The sequence below is a fragment of the Adiantum capillus-veneris genome, chromosome 2 (assembly GCF_014529385.1).
Source record: "Adiantum capillus-veneris isolate H3 chromosome 2, ASM1452938v2, whole genome shotgun sequence".
NCBI lineage: Eukaryota > Viridiplantae > Streptophyta > Polypodiopsida > Polypodiales > Pteridaceae > Adiantum > Adiantum capillus-veneris.
Window position 1 is genome coordinate 87,835,613 of NC_140932.1, and position 14,240 is coordinate 87,849,852.

Below are 14,240 nucleotides of genomic sequence, written 5' to 3' on the forward strand. Positions count from 1 at the left end.
GGACTTCATGTCTTCTGAGGTCCGAACCACGATCATAGCAAAGCTGTATGGAGATCCTGAGTTATTCCTTGCACTTCGAGCATTCCTTAACGGAGAGCTACAAACGGGATTACCGCAGTTTGCGCAACCAAATAGGCCTGACTCGATTATGATTGATGAGGAAAATCATGTGCAATCACTTGACTTAGATGGACACGAGTCTGTGATTGAGGTACCCATTAACGAATTAGGGCAGTATTTTGAAGGCGACGAGTCTAATGCGACCCTACCCATCACTACCAAGGGATTAACTATAAAGGGAATTCTTGATGGTGGTGCGGGAGTTAGCATCGTTACAAAAGATTGTTGGGAATCCATGGGAAAACCCCGCCTCAGTGTTACTAACATTGTGGTAAAGATGGCAAATGGTACCATAGCCAAACCTATGGGGATGCTCAAGGATCTTAAGATCAAAGTTCTAGGACACAAGGTACGACATACGTTCATTGTAATGGATTTCTCTAAACACCTTATGTCATATGAAATGATTTTAGGACGACCATTCATGAGGGAAGCACAAATGGTTCACGATTGGTCTAAAAATCATGTCTATTTGCAATTCCAAGACTCTGTCCTTAGAGTGGATTTGGTGACTGGTAAGGTACACCCCTTAGGGAGTAAAACCATTATTGATCATCGCTCTGACACCACAGTTCATCGGCCCCCACTACAATATTGTTACACTTGTAAGAAGGATACAGACATTGGCCAAGATTCTCCTTACATGGATGTGTTACCGGGTATGACGGAATCAGACAATGTGGATTGGGTCCACCTAGCATCAACCATAGACACTTGGGGAAATAGGGGACGACCTGGGTAACACCTGAGGGGGATGAAATGCCTATACCCTTAAATATGCTACAAGCAATGCATATCGCTTCCGACAAGACTCATCCTAATGTAACGAAGAAAACATACAAGTGGGTCCCTAAAGCTTCTTTAGTGACCATAGCTAGTGCTAAAAAACAGAAGCCTTGTAAGAAACGTACCACTCGCTCCAAGAAAAGTAAGAAAATGTTGCGATGATCCCTAAACGACTATTGGAAGCCCAAGGCTACTATCAAGGAAATGATCAAATCTGGGTGCCAAAACGTAGATTGTGCTCTTACCTATCACCTGACCCAAGTGAGCCCAATCCCGTAGCTCCAAAACGAATCAAGGATCGTGGAAAGAAAAAAATCACAGAATGCTACGCACCTAGTCCAGAGCTAGTTTGGGTACCAAAGAAAGAACGAATTGATCCACCTAGCTCAGGAAGGGGGGAGTCCCATGAAGATTCTAGCTCCTCATGTAATACATCCATAGAGGTAAAAGCTTCTACACAGCCTCCATCTATAGTAATGGACCTCAATGAAGCTACAAAAGAATCCACACCTCCCAGTGTTCAAGAATCACCTGATGAACCACTTCAAGTTCGATCCTGGAGATAACCTTACCACCGTTGCAACTTGACAAGGCACCTAGGGTAATAGAAAACTACTGGCAAAAATCCTCACCTATTACCAACTGGAACAATTGGTTTCAAAGGGTGGCAAGCTCATTTCAAACAGTATGATCTACCCAAGGAAGGGGGGAGTGTTTGCTGACAGTCATCATTCACTTGTTTCCCTCTCAACCTTTTTCCCTGACCTCTCAATTCCAATCTTAGGGAATGTACATATAAAGCTTTATCTCACAAAAAAAAAAAAAAAAAAAGAGCAAGAGCAATTAGCAATCGAGTATGCACATAAAAGTCAAAACATTGACTTAGACCTACACATGTCACATTTGGTACAGTGAAACAGAAACCTATGCCATAAAACACCTTTGATCCTCATCACTTGAGTGATGGAGGGTAGGTAAGATTAGTACGATAGAGTGTTTCTGTTTTAGAGTTGAGAGATTAGCGAAGTTCTCTTTTCCCACTAATGTGCCTCCTGGAGGTATTCCTTTTGTTTCCTAGTGTGTACAGGAGCGTGTTGCTATTGATAGGATTTGGACCTTTATGGAACCTTCAAATCAAGCGCGACCATCAACACAAACAGGTGTTTCTTGTCCATTAGCATTGCCCTTATCTTTTTGCATCTATGATTGTCTGCTTTGATTGTGATTGGTAGCATAATATTCAGCGCATTTGCTTAGTATCAAACATTTAATTCAATGTAATGTTTTGTCATAATCACTTGTTTAGGTGTAAAAATCAAGCAGTCCGACTAAGCTAGTTTGACCAAGCTAGGTATTAGAAATCTTCTCTTAATACCATGGGGAATGCCTTCCTAATAAACAATGGTTACTTAGGTTCTTAATCCGATTTAGGCAGCATTGTATGAAATGTACTAGGGCTTTCTAGTGGGCTTAACCCTAGTGACCTTTAGCTTAAGTATTATAAAGGGAGTTTACTAATGTGATGAGCCTGGGGAGGGTAACAGTGTTATATGACCCCCCAAAGTTACAAAATTAAAATGCTGAAAATGAACAAACAAAAAATCAAAGTGCCACAATGTAAAATTTTAAGCTGGAAGAGAAATCTCAGCTTGATTTGGTACTTCACTCACATGTATCGCCTATGGTACTAGAGCCCTAGAGGTTCCCAGTGTGGGCGCTTTTCCTTGAAAAGCAAAAAACCCAAGGCATACAAAATAAGCACACACATCATAATTGAATCAATGTGAAAAGACTTTGGGGGGTCAAAGAAAAAGTAATCACAGGCGATGATTTCATGAGAAATTCCTTTTATGGTAGCTTAACTACAAAGTTTTCTAGATATAGCCTCTAGTCAGCCCTCGAACATGAATACTTGGCTCTCGCGATTAAACAACTTAATTGACCACAGAAAATTAAGAAGCTTACCCATGGTATTAATATTCGATCTCTAGTGCTTTTCGACCGTCAAATTAGCGACCCCAGACTTGTTTAATTTTCTACCTTTACATCTGTTTATGCATTTGATTACATTGAAATTTAATGTTCATTGCTAACAAATTGTTTGAAATTCTTTTACCAATCAATGTGTCTACCTAAAACTGCATATGCTTTTTAAGAGAATGCAATTACTGTGCCAATGTTGTTTGATTTTGCAGTGACTGAAGAAGGCTAAGGACATTCATCTCAAATGCTCTTCCACCTAGACAAACCAGCTTCAACTCAATAGCTTCCGAGGACGGAATCTACATCAGGAAGGGGGGCATGTTAACCCTCACGGCACACGGACACCCTATGATCTATAAACGTTGTATTATTTAGAGTCAGGTACCGGGCTTGTCGGACCAATAGGGAAAGGTAGAGTGATCGCCGATGAGAGGCGCACTCTAACTGGGACATTCAAGGGATTAGTTGGCTAAGCATGGGCGCCCAAGTGTGAATGGGGTGAGCTCCTATAAAAGCCAACTAAACCTAATTTTTACTCATTCTCTCATTTGTGCAATTGAAGAGTGCTCTTGCTCCATCTCCATCTTCTTCTTCTTCACCTCCTTGTGTGTGTGTGTGTGTGAGAGAGAGAGAGAGAGAGAGAGAGAGAGAGGGAGAGTGTGTGTGCGATCGAGCATTACGAAGGCACGACGGCGGAGAAGCGGTTGAGTGCGGCACGACTGCAGCTTCTTCTTCATCGCGGCGAGGAATCCACCACGAAGGCGAGCGTAGAGCGGTGAGTGACACACCCTTTGTTCTCTTGAGCTTGCTAGTTTAGGCTTGTTGTGTGCTTGGAGCCGTTTGTGGCTCGCATACGGTGTATTGGCAAGTCCCTTGCTTCGACAGTGCGGCAAGGAGCGCACACACACATAGTGTTGAGCTGCTCCACCCACATCTCTCTCTCCCCTTCTCACTCTCTGCACATGCACAGCATTTGCACACTCATCAAATTGTCCGCTCTTTGATGGTTGATTTGGTGAGCACGATGGGTTGATTGTTGATTTGGATGCACCCCAGTATCTACAAGTGCTCTTTCTCTTTCTATCATTCCATCGGCTAGTTGGACATTGATCCGTGCATCCATTCCTCCAAGCCAGTTTTTCTCGATTTGGATGGTTGCGATAGGAGGAGAATGTGCTTCTAGTTGTCATAGTGGAGCGGGATTTTGTCATTCTTTGTGCTTTAAAATCCACAACCAAGGTTCCTCCTATGCTTGTTCTTGAATTTCTTGAAACTTTTGCTTAATATCCTTTGCTTTGTGTATCTTCTCTGACATTTCTGCAATAAGAGGTTGATGATACTTTTTCAGTTTGCATACATTGATCTAGTCAAAGGATTCTTAAAATGGATGTTGAGGTTGTCTTTGCCTTAGTTGATATGTATTCCAAGTGTGGAGTGGTTTCCACAACACCAAAAGTATGTGATGGGCTTTCAATTTGTGATCTAGTTTCTTGGCATGTACTAATAGCAGATTGTGCTAGCTCATTTCCCTTTGATCCAAGTTGCATACCAATGTTAAGATGACCTTATGTACATGATGTACATGCTTTGTATAGTCAATTTTTTGGTTGGATTGATGCTTCAATTAGTTGTTGCTTTTGAAAGATACAGTTAAAGTTTGGTGATAGTTTTCTAATTGTTAGATGATGTCAATCTTCAACTACTTTTTTCCATGTTTACTAGATGCATGTATGGAGCATAAATTCTCAACTTGGGATTGGGAAATGATGATGTAGTCAAGTTGGTATACATCTAAGTGTGTCACCAGGTAGGGTGGTTTGATGTCAGAAGCTCATAATGCTAGGTAAAATGCTACGAAAAGATGCAGGTAGCTAGTATGTAGCACATAGAGGACTAGCTCTTTGTGACTACAACAAGGAATTTTGAGTTGTTTTGAATCTCCAAAAATGGAATGAGAACATGTGGTGCTAGAGATTCTAGTGTTACACTATGTACCTTCTTTAGTCACAATCACTCCATTGAGTTTGGCAAACCCATTGTGCATGCATGCCCCACCCCAGTTGCTTCCCTAAGTATTGACATATTTTGCATGTTAGTGCTAACTAGCTATGCTATAGATGTGCATCATGACAATTCCTTAAATTTGACACCATTTATGGGGAATTGACCCTCCATTTCACTTTAGAAACATACTGGAAAGAACAAGGATTCTCTCACTTGATAGATACTAGAGGTTGAGGACATTCGGTAGATTCTAGAGGTTGAGGACTATCTAGAGTGGAATTTGGTAGCAAAGAGTATTGTGATTGAGTGTCTTTCAAGCATTTCAATCTCCAATGTTCTCTATGTTTTCACAGTGTTGTACACATCACCCCCATTAGAAAAAAATTTCACATTTTGTTTATTTTATTGTATGCTATCATTTCTAGACTAGAAATAGGCTATGTACATCAAAACTATCACTTGGGACCGTGCAAGTCAAAGAAAAACTCTTGGAAAACCATGTTCGGTCCAAAAATACTGAAGCTCTTAGAAATATGAAGAAGTGTTGGTAGACAAGGAAGAAGGTGACCAAAACTTAGAGAATCACCCAGTATAGTTTCCAAATACCTTGTACAATCAAATTGGAAAATCATAGTGCAATCTATGGAGGAACATGAATCACCATTTTATGTAGCTCAAGCAAGAGAGAGAGAGAGAGAGAGAGAGAGAGAGAGAGGAGAGAGAGAGAGGAGAGAGAGAGAGAGAGAGAGAGAGAGAAGAGAGAAGAGAGAGAGGGTAGTTCACGTTGGCTTAGAAGGACTTGAGTAGATCAAAACATGTCCCTTGAGCTTAAAGAAATTGCAAAACTCCACCTAAAACAAGAAAATTGGAAAGCACTACCTAGAAATTTCCAAACCCATAAAGAAATGGAATTGGGATACAAACCATGAACAAAGAAAGGAAGTAGTCTGAAACTTACGTCCTAGTTGCTAACAAAATTTGGTATCAAAACCCTACAAGTCATGAATCACAATTCATGTACCCTTTTAGGGTTTTGGACTAGAAATTATCCATTGCATAGAGCTAGCATCATCAAGCAAGACCAAGGATCTTGACAAATAGAGATCCAAAAATCTAGATAGCGAGCCTAACATTTCACTGAAAGTCAAAACCGTTGTGTAGACACAAAACACATGGCTTAACTCATCAACAAAAAGACAAATTTGGATAAAATAGTGGAATTCCACTAAGCATAACCAAAGAACACAGATGCCCAAGTTTCAGATCCAAACTCTAAGGAACCTGAATTGTGATTCATGTACCTCATATAAAAAAGTTGTAAATGGGTGTGAATATTGAACCACATCACTTTCTAAAACCAAGACCAATTTTTTGAGTCAAAAATTTCCAGACAAAACCAAGAATCTAGGATAATGGCTTGAGAAAGGGCAAAAGACATAAAGGATTGGACTTTTGATATTGACATCAACCATAAACTGGGGAAATAACCTTCAAGGAGCATGAGCTAGACACTACCAAATTTTGAAGCCCAAATTTGGAAGAACATGAATCTCGATTCATGTATCCCAGCCAATGAAGAAAAAATGGAAAATAGGTGAGTCCATCAATGTCCATACACAGAGGGTAGTCACCCACAAAACACTAACCAAAAATCTTGCTAAAGCTGGATCGCAATCCATCAATTTTCTCAAACAAAGGCAAGGTCAATATCACAGGTAGCCCCAGACATTAGAAACTCATAGGAGTTTTAAAAGCTGAATTTGGACTCATAAATTTGTATCATCCACCCACAATAAGATTTTAGAGTCTAGAATTAAAAAGTTTTTGTAGATTTGACCAAGATTTTTGTAACTAATAGTGAACTTACATTTCAAGTTGGAAATAAGGGCTATCTAACAAACTATATCCCAAGAAAGAAGGAAAACTACATCTCTAAACCCAGGTATCAGGTTGGGATTTTTCCTTGAATTTTTGCTACGAAATTGTTTTCAACATTCTAAGGTAAAGGAGGTTCTATTAGTCTAGAAGTCCCGTCCAACGAGATAGGGGCAGCACTATGTCCACTAAGGAGAGTATAAACCAAGAAGAGACTGAGCATCTAGAGAATATCTTAGAAGAAAGTCTATTGAACACTTCATCTCAAAAATCCTTCCATGTCATGTCAGATAGGTCACCCAATGTAAGCTTTGAAAATGAAGTTGCGGCCATTGGAATCGCTAGTGCCACTCCTAAGGTGAATCTCATGCATCTGCAACATTTGCCAATGACCAAGGGGAAAGACATGTAAATCCATCAATTCCACTCCACAAAGATACACCATTTGCAATGCGCATGCATGTGCTATTGCACATGTGTAAAAATAACTTTCCATAGTGATCCGACTCTTTCTCATCCAATGAAGTACGACTATACAAGTGAACTTTTTCCAACTCCTTTGAAGAAGTTCAACATTGGATTTTCTTGTTAGTTTATGTATGCCACCCCCACAATTCCATGGGTATTTATTGAAATTCTAAAAGCATACTTTCAAATGTTACTCGGTCTCATAGGTCAGGCATTCCTATTTGCTTGAGAAACTTGTCTCCTCATTCAGCACGTTTTCTTCATGAGAGATATCTTTGTTTTCCCTATTCCTCTCCTCATATGGCTTGCGATGCATATTTTGTTTCTTAATAGTGCAGTCTTTACATATAAAAAGTTTTGTATCCCTAAAATAAATCCAACTATTATCGTGGATAATCTTTCGTTTGATCACCGGCATGGTAAATAAAATTAGCCATTTTCGTGAGCGAGAAGCTCCTTTCTTACCGTGACTCTATGTGCTCCATAAACCATAACTCCTGACATTCCAAAGTGGGTTTTGAAGAAATCTTTGATAACAATAGAAAGAGAAGGAGGTGTCTCTAACTTTTTTTTAGAATTCCATCAATAACAATGTTCTTGGAATGTTGATCATGTTCCTTCAATTCTTATACATCCACATCCTCAATATTCTTTATTTGGGCCATAGCTTGCATGAGAGAGAAATTGGGAACCAAGTGGTTACCACGTACATCAGCCCAAGACTTGTTTGTGCATACATTTTTCATGTCTCATACATCTCATCTCATGGTGTCATATTTCTCCTCTTTCAATACATGGTCATACTCAACATTACTAATGTGCTCTTTCAAAGCATTCAAGTCCACAAGAGAGCATTTACATTCTTTGACTTCCTCTTCAAGTTCCATCAAATGTCTTGTTTGGATATCAAGTGTTCTCTTCAAATTCTCATTCTCAACAACAAGAAACCTTAGCATGCCATTCTCCATTGCAAGTGCTCGTAAGTCTTCATGTTGCTTGTTTATGATCTCTTCTAAATATAGCAAGTATGTCATAATTATGGTTTTTGATATTATTGGTTGAGTGGTTGTATTGCTATCTTCATACTTAGAAGATTTTGGATCATTTTCTACAATGGTTGTGGACCTTGTTAAAGAAGAAGAACCCTTGTGAGTGCCAAGAGACATTGTATGTAAAATAAGAGATGAGAGTCAACTTCTCCAAACCTATTCATTTCAAAAATGATGCTACAAAACAGGCTTCCATTACTCAATTTTTTTTTATTTTTTCATCAGTGCATAAAAGGGAATCTTTCTCTTTGATTGAGGCTATCAATCACCCAAATTGTGGATTTTCAATGAAGAAATTACAATCAAAAGAGTGAAGTACTATCTACAAGCTCCAAAACGGTTGCACTAGGGTTGAGAAGATGAGAGAGAGAGAGACACAGAGAGAGAGTGATAAAAGAGAGATATTTTTTTTATGTTTCCAATCCTACCCTCTATCTCTCTCTCTCTCTCTCCCCCTTGCCCTCTCCTCATCTCTCTTTAACTCTAAGGTGTGTGACTTTTGCCCAACCAATGATGCATCCTCTGTCGCAAGATCCATCTCTTATGTGTGCATCTTTCCACGCTCTTGCATGTCTCTAAGGCACGGGGCTTGCAAATCCAAAATAGACGGCAATTTGGTGGTGAAATCCTTGTTATCCTTAAATATCGTAACTATTTGGCCCATCTGGCTACACAGCAAAGCCAATGCCCCTGTGTCTCCTCCATACTTCACTATAACATCCTGCCATTTTTTGGGTATTGTTCAAGCAACTACCAAATAAAGAAATGCCCATGTACCATACATCTTGCAAAACCAAACAAAGTAAAACAAAGTTTTTTACATGTTGTTCTAATCATAACTCTCAAAGAATACCTCACAATGGAGTGTTGTCTTCTTCTTTTGTCCAATCATTTTCCTCAAGCGAGTCAAACCAAGTAGTGGTAGCTCTATGGCTTCTGCTAGTGAAGCAAGCTCTTTCCTCATTATAGAGACTAACAATGAGCACATAGTCTTGCTTTATTTCTTGCAAATGATGTCTTGCAGACTACTACATATGTGTGGTCCTCATGCCATCCAGTAGCACTTGAGATGTCACGTACCATGGCATAATTGTTAGCCTGGCAGACAACCACAAACACCCCTTTGTCTTTGTCAGTTGCATACGTGAGTCGAGTGAGTTGATCAAACGGCATACTTCCATTTTTTTTTACTATAGCACTTCAAATCTGGCAGCCCATGCACAGTAGTATTGGCATGACAAAAATAAGATCAACACGTTCATTGCAGACTCAATGACCGACCCATTACAAAACAAAATAAGACATTTCTCTACAATGTGTGGCTTTACAATGCTCAACAATGCATCCTTCTTTACCTCTTCTGTCTTGTCAAAACTGAAATGTGAAATTTGAGTATGACCGCCTTTACTATCTGCAACAATACACAACACACTAGGTAGTTAGTCCATCAACCCTCACCCTGTGCCACACGATAGCCAAAAAACACTTTTCAGGTCCTCCATACTGCCTGATGAATAGGTAGCTATTGGCAAGTCCAACACATCCAATATTTATGTTTCAAGACTTGTTGCTAAGAAGATTATTTCCTTTGCAAACAATTTAAACCTCTTTTCTGAACAAAGTTACAAATGAGACAATCAAAATTGAATATTCCTAAACTTTTTTTTTGAATGTGAACACAACCCACTTTTTTCTTTTGTGCGAGCAAGTTTTTGTGATCTTGTAGATTCTCTAGAATGCTCCAGTTGCTCAAAAAAATCAAATAGTTGTTAAATGTTAGTTCCTACTAGAAAAATGATAATCATATCTTCTTATAAAGTGACTGTTTGCATAGCTGAGACATAGTGGCTATCTCGTGTCTATGAGACACCTGCACAGTGGACTTTGTACTGATGGCATCACGGAAGCATGTTGTGATGCATGTTGTGTTGTACCATGAGCTTGAGTCTCTCTTTCCTTCATTTGTGTCATTGTGTGCCTTTAACTCATTTGGAGGGAAGTATCCCTCATTGTACTCCAAAAGCCATGGCATATCCTTGTAAACAGTGCTCTTGAAATTTTGTGTAATCTACATTGGGTTGAAAATGCATTTGGCTTTTATTTCATCAAGCAATGTGTGCAGACTTGTCACACTTTTAATGTTGAAGTTGCGCTTATGCAACCATCTAGCACAACAAAGTACGTGATTAGCATCTGAAGGAATAGTTCAAGCTAAGAAAAACAATGAAATTTCCGTGCTTGCATAGCCATCTTTTCTTTGCATTTTCCAATGCCTTTATCACTTCAACCAATGGTCCTTTCTTCATTAAGCCTAGCTCGTAAGCAAAGGTCTTACCCCTATGTTGCTTTTTGGCATCCTCAAAAAATGAATCGAGGTTCCAACCAAAAATTTCTTTCAAATGAAGACTCCTGATATAACTATACACATTTTCAACCTCTCTCTTAACAGACAACCATAAAACCTTGATCTTTTGTAACCACTCTCAAAAGACAATCAATTCTCTTGTTACAATTATACATCATATCTTTCAGACGATCTCAAACTCCAATCACAGCTTAGGCAGCTACAGTAGTAAGTCAATTTACAAGATTGGGGGATGTCCAAAAATTTTACATCATCAAGATTTCTTGAAGCCATCACACAAAGGAAGTAGGTATTTTTCCTTGTAGGGAGGTCTAACATTGTTCTTCTTGAATCCACTTGGGTCAGATGTTCCACTTGATTGTGTGTAGTGTCCTACAAGACTATTTTAATATCCACACCCTAAGGCTATTTGTGACTGATAATAATGTGCTATGTGCTACTTACCTCCATCAATCATCTCCCAATGCCGGATCAACAATTGCCAAAGCATGTTTTGTCATTCTCTTAGATGGCCTATCCATTTGAAAATGCATTTTTGTACAACAATTGGAACTCTCACGAGAGCATTGTTTTCTTCTTGGCCATAATCTTCTTCAGGGCAAGAGCATACTTTTCCTACAAATGATTTTCCAATGCAACTTCAATTCCCCACTAGTCACAAAAAGGTTTATGTCAATATCTACAAAAAGTTTTAAGTAACTCACTAGATGCAGAAGTTGTGATATGAGAGCAACAGGAACATTGTACGATAATTTCTTTCGGACTCTTTTGTCAATATTGGCTTGCATCCAATTGTATAAAACACACAAAATATTAGCCATGATAGCATCTTTTGAATCTAATCCCATTGCTTGCACCATCCATAACATGTTTGTCTAAAAGTGGCCACATAACTAGTGTCATTCAATCTACATGGTTATAATAAACAAAGGTGTTTAGTTAAAATGCACTTGAAGTTGTGAAGTTTTTAAGCAAGATAGGGGAGTCCAAAGTCACCAGTTCAACTCCAATTGTGGGGTGCAGATTGATGTCTCTCTCATAGGCAACACCTAAAATCAAAGGAATGGACAAATCATAATCGAGTTGCACACATCAGAACACCCATCCATGCGGCTAGCCTATGATTACCAATCCATGTGAAGAGCATTTTACCAGACAAATCAACTGAGCAAGTGTCTTTATTTTTGCCTCAAACTCTTTGTTCAATTCTTGCCACAAGGGATCCCATGTCTGCAAGATTGACATTGATAATAGGATGCCTTGATGCATCCACAATGAGCATATAAAGCATCCCTTTGGCTCATAATATCCTTCAAGCAAGAATGTATTGGCCAAGGGTTGTAGTTTCTTGGGGTCCCAACTAACCTATATTGCTTTCTCCAACTTTGTCATCCACAAAGTGGAACCCAAGGCAATGGAGTCTCTCTCTCCACGTGCAGGCAAGGGTCAAAAATGTTAAAATCCCATACATTGCTACCAATAATGTGCCATTGTACTCAAGAATCTCATAAGTACCTTAAGGTTTTTAAGATGCTTGGACAACATATCTTGACACAATGTAACATTTTTGTTTATCAAAAGTTCACCTCCAAGATTTTCTCCAACAAAAATGTATCCTCCATTTCTTTGTCATTGATTTCCTCTTCAGAGTCTTCAACGCTAGCAAAAACTTTGGAAGAGGTGCTCTCCTTCACTTTTGCCTTTCCTTTTGCACCTTTCTTTGATGTTGCTTTTGATGCCGCAATGGGTGGCAGTGGCACAACACTTAGAGGTTTGCTTTTGGGAAGAGAGACACTAGCAGATGGAGATGTTTTTTATGGTTCTTTACATGTCTTTGAAACTCATTGCAAAACACTCAACACAATATTAGTCCTAAATTTGTTTATATGAAAATGCAAACCATATATAAACACAGTAGAGACAGTGAGACATATCACCAGATTGCTTTTGGGCCATGCAATGATACTTTTCTTTGCCTTTTCTAGGGTGGTCATTTCCTTGCTTGTTGAAGGGACATGAGGAAATGGAGCATTCTTTCCATCAAATATCTCTATCACCACAACAAAATAGCATTCAATTGGCAATTTTCTTCCATGAATATGTGCCAAGTTTGATGCCTTATAAATCTGGCATAGACCAATTGCTTCTCCAATGTACATGAATTCAACATATGCTCCAACATCAGATTTCTTCACAGATGCCACCTTTAGACTCTTAACAAATTGCTACACAAACACCTTACAATCACTTTTACGCACACATGTTCTCTCTCTCTCTCTCTCTCTCTCTCTCTCTCTCTCTCTCTCTCTCTCTCTCTCTCCCTCACCTGCTCCTTGCTCCTCCCTCTCTCTTCCACTGTTCTCCCGCTACCCTCTCTCTCTCGCTATCTCTCTCACTCCCTACCCCTGATCCCGCTCCCCGCCCCCTCTGTCCCGCTACCCCTGCCCCCATCCTCTGCTCCCTCTCTCTCTCACACACACTGTCCTCCCGCTTGCTACCATATACATGCGGTAGTGATGTGTGTGAACACAATAGGACCGCAGGGCATTTTTTCCTCTTTAGGAGGTTTTTTCCCCCGTGCATGTATAAACGCCCATCACTCTAGGGCTATCTATCTTTCCATTGCACACTAAGTATATACCCTCAGTTGTGTGCCTTAAGCTTCCTTCATCTTCTCCAAGCTGTGTGCGTTTCCTTGCAACCCTAATTCCCAAAATTGGTATCAGAGCAGTTTGTATCCTCCCGGGCTCAGCCACCAGCAGCTCTAGCACACACGCTCGTGCAACTAACGTTGGTCGAAGCTAAGTGGTGGTCTATGCCATGCAAAGGGTTCCATCGAGTGCGGTGCAAAAGGCTAGGGTAGGTGTCGATGCCCTTGGCAGTCAAAGGATAGCGGGAAAGTGTGTTTGAAGCGGCTTTTTAGGCCAAAAGTTCTATGGAATGGTCCAGTTGGGATGGCAGGTCAAGGTGCCCGAAATGCCAAGTCAGTGCTCTAGAATGTAGAGTTCAACGTGCTCTAGAAGCAGGTCCAGACGGCCCGCCAAACGGAGTCCCGAGGCTCTAGAATATTGCAGTTTAAAGAAAGGGTGTGTAGCAGATCCCCGACGGGCAGGGCAGATAGGGACAGGTGGCCCGGTCTGATGTCAGTGCATATGTATGTAGTGCTCGAGTTATGGAGCATACCTGTCTTCTCGAAATGCAAATCGGAGCTCTGGTTAGCAAGTTATGGTCAGTTGAAGATTTTTCGAGGGCCGGATCCGAGCCCACATGGCCGCATTTGGAAGATGTGCCACCTGGTGGTTTTTAAGCCTCGCTAAAGTTCTCAGTGATAAAGCGAGCCATGAGGAGCTAGTAGGAGTCGACGGCACGTGAAACGGAGTTCAAAATGCAGAGATATGTCCGCCCGAGGTCAGCAGTTCATGGCAAACGTGAGGGGTCAGATGTTTTCTCCTCTCTTTTGAGAGCTCTGTTCGAGATCACCGTGATGTTGGAATGCGAAGGTGAGATGCGAGCTTGGTGCCAGATGTGTCGGGTTTTAGCCGAGCTAGACGGCCGGAGCGTCGGATTACCGAGCACCAAACAGGTGGTCG